The sequence below is a fragment of the Bison bison genome, unplaced genomic scaffold (genome assembly GCF_000754665.1).
Source record: "Bison bison bison isolate TAMUID 2011002044 unplaced genomic scaffold, Bison_UMD1.0 scf7180017864228, whole genome shotgun sequence".
Taxonomy (NCBI): Eukaryota; Metazoa; Chordata; class Mammalia; order Artiodactyla; family Bovidae; genus Bison; species Bison bison.
Window position 1 is genome coordinate 5,405,864 of NW_011494800.1, and position 4,010 is coordinate 5,409,873.

The window sequence follows — 4,010 nt, forward strand, 5'->3', positions numbered from 1 at the left end:
GGCGACCCGCCTAGGAGCTTTCAAAGATTGAGATCTGTGGGTGAGGTTTTGGACTTCATGCCGGGAAGCTGAAATCTAATAGAGAAGATGGGTTGGCAGAACCTCTGGTTCTGAAATTCCAGCAGGTAAATTTTTATAAATAAAAGATGCCATCAATTATTTAGCATAACCAAACATGCTTGAAGAATTTAGGTATCACTTGCTAGTTCTCCAGAATTTAATGCATAATCATAGAGATGCATAATGCATGCAGACCTGGCCTCACCGGAAACCATCTTCCGAGAGAGAGATTGCTGGCGTGAGAGGAAAAGGGGGATCGCATTTCAATCAATTATTTGCAGGTTATGTGTTACATTTATTCATGCCGCATAATAATGCTCAGGTGGGAAAGGAGCATCCATTTCTTTTCTGTGGAAAGCTATGTGAGTCAATGAGGATATATATTAGACGAGGAACAAGAGTGCAGAGCTCTGTTTCTGACTGCGGAACAAATGATGCTCAGTGCTGTGGAAACATAAATCATGCTCCTGCAGCCCCTCCTCAATGCTGGGAATCACCACCCCAGGAAGAAATCTTGCAGGCTGTCCTACGAAAGACATCTCAGGGTGGATCTTGAAGATTCTGACAAGGTCCAGGGTGCGGCCTTCAGCTTCCTGGGCACTGAAGTCTGATCTAATGACTCCATTCCTCAAAAAATCCATTTCCTGGGGACAGAGTCACATCTTCCAGCCTCAGAGCCTGAACCAGAGGGACAATCTATTAATTCACAGGGATACTTGAAGTCCATATAACATTAGTTCTTTCCCTGCAGGCAGACCTCTATGGGAGACCAAATTCTAAGCCCCGCGTTGCTGGGTGAGTGTGGCTTCCGAACAAGACACGATTGGAATGTTTCAGGCACTGGCCTAAGGCAGCCTGGCAGGTTCTTTCCCAATACAGAGGGTCTGGCCAATGGTTTGCAAGCTTCGTGCCAGTATCATTAGAGCTGTGAGATCATTTCTCAAGTCACACTGAGACACCATTAAATAATAATATCACATATTAACACATATATGTGGAATCCAGAAAAATGGTATAGATGGCCTTATTTGCAAAGCAAAAATAGAGACAGACATAGAGAACAAACGTATGGTCAACAAGTGGGGAAAGGGGGTGGTGAGATGAATTAGGGGATTGGGATTGACATACATACACTACTGATGCTGTGTATAAAATAGATAACTAATGAGAACACATTGTATCACTCAGGGAACTCTGCTCAATGCTCGTGGTGACTTAAAGGGGAAGGAAATCCAAAAACGAGGGGAGGTATGTATACACATAACTGAATCACTTTGCTGTACAGCAGAAACTAACACAACATTGTAAAGTATAATCAAATAAAAACAATTCAAATATGTAAAAAAAAAAAAAACTATACAGTAGAAAGTATCAAAGTGCACTGCATGTAATTAAGAGAGATAAGGGGCAGTAAAGAGGGGTGGTGAAAAGCACAGACACTCAAGGCAGGCTCCAGAGGATCACACGCTGGCTTGCCCAAATACCAGGTGTACAACCCTGAATAACTTATTGAATCTATACCTCAGTTTCTTTGTTTGCAAAAATGGGAATGTAATAGGACTTACCCCCAAGCTGGCTGTGAAAATTACATGCCTTAATGCCTCTAAAGGGCAGAGAACTATGCCTGGCTCCCAAAAAGGACTGTATAAGTTTCCATTATTAGGAAGAATTGCTTTGTGGAACTATTGCCCACACCAGAGATACCGGAGTTGAGTTCCTATGACAACTGGAGTCAGACATGCTGAGAGGGACAGCAGTTTCCCTTGTATCTGAAGGGTGGTTTCCATTGTATTTGTATTAGAGAATTATGGAAGCAGGACCAGGCTGCAGGAAAACGGGAAAGCGGAGGAAATTACCCAAAAGGACATCCCAGGTGACCCGGCTTGAGCCCTCAGAAGTTGAGGAATGCTTTTCAGTGAAGGAAGATGAAAGTGGAATTGACACATATACATTATTGATGGTATGTGTAAAATAGATAACTAATGGGAACACGCTGTATAGCACCAGGAACACTACTGAATGCACTGTGGTGACTTCTTTCCCAAATGGGAAAGGAATACAAAAAAAGAAGGGATATGTGTATATGAGTAGCTGACTCACTTTGCTGTACAGTAGAAACTAACACAACACTGCAAAGCAAGTAATTAAAAAAAAAAAAAAGATGTTGTTTAAATGAGTTGCTATAAATCTCTCTTTCCTGGAGAGAATTCTCATTCTCTGATGTACATTTTGCCTTTTTTCTTTCTTTTTGGCTTTCTTCTGAGACCATGATGACATATTTTGATGTGCTAGAATGGTTCATCAAGTTTAAACTTGAACTTATAAAATTCCTCTGTTCAGATCAGGCAGGTTCTCATCTCAATTTGAATAGTATCAGCTATTATCAATTGACTATTCCATCCCATACAACAAGTCCTTCTTTCAAACATGTTACACGTTCCCTGAAAATCTGGACAAATAGAAGGTGACTGGTCGGACTGCAAGGAGATCCAACCAGTCCATTCTAAAGGAGATCAGTCCTGCGTGTTCTTTGGAAGGAATGATACTAAAGCTGAAACTCCAGTACTTTGGCCACCTCATGCAAAGAGTTGACTCATTGGAAAAGACTCTGATGCTGGGAGGGATTGCGGGCAGGAGGAGAAAGGGACGACAGAGGATGAGATGGCTGGATGGCATCACCGACTCGATGGACGTGAGTTTGAGTGAACTCTGGGAGTTGGTGACAGACAGGGAGGCCTGGCGTGCTGCAATTCATGGGATCACAAAGAGTCAGACTCGACTGAGCGACTGAACTGAACTGATAAGGTAAAGGCAAGAGACTAAATCATGTTTGCTAAACTAAAACATCTTCTCCAAAGAAATGATCAAGTAAATGGGAGAGATTTGATAACATTCAAACAGAAGTTAACGTAATTATAACATTGACCATACACATAGACTGAATACTTACCATGCACCAGGCATAGTGCTAAGCACTTCACGATTTTCACAGAGCCTCTTACAGACAGATGACCTTAATTACAATGAAAAGTAAGGAAAGTGATACTTAGAAGATAAGGGTCTGGGACTTCCCTGGTGGTCCAGTGGTTGGGACTCTGTGCTCCCAATGCAAGTGTCCAAGTTCAACAAAGACCTGGCATAGCCAAAAAAAAAAAAAAATTGTTTTTAAAGGGCATTTTCCATGGCACTGCACTCCTGCCCCTGGCATTAGGAGAAAACCAGACATCATTGAGGGCAAAAGCATGGAGAAGCAGGGTAAAATAAGGAAACCAGCACTCCTGAAAGGTTTTAGCTCAGGCCTAGGGAGCTGGGAAGACAGAAAGGCAGAGCTGATGTTTGAGACCACAGCCAAATCAGTCTCAAGAAGGATGAATTCAATAAACTGCAGAAGGCAGGAAGAATTACTTGGGGATTTGAGTGGAGGCTTTGGCTCATTTTGCTGCACGAAGAGGTAACCCCACAGAAGAGCCGAGGATTTAGGGTTGGGAAGAATTTAATCAGTTTCCTGAGCCCTGTTCTAACCTCAAGGAGATGGATTTAATTTTCAAAGACTTAAATAGGAACCAGAATTTAGACAGAGCCAAACTAGAAGAAGGGAAAAGGTGAGGCGGGCCCATGCACTGTCCAGAAACCAGAAGGGAGAATTTACCTAATTAAACTCAAAAAGCTTTTGCACAGCAAAACGAAAAGACAATTTTCTCCCGAAAATATTTGCAAGTGATGTGACTGACAAGGGATTAGTCTCCAAAATTCAGTAATACAAACAGCTCATGAGGCTTGATATCATCAAAACAAACAACTCAATCAAAAAATGGGCAGAAGACCTAAATAAACCTTTCTCCAGAAGGGAGAATTTACCAGGCTCAGGTCTAAGAGTGAATTTAACTCAGTCAGCACAGGGCACAGCGGAGGGAGTCGGAGGAGGGAGAGACACAGGAGTGAACGGTTAT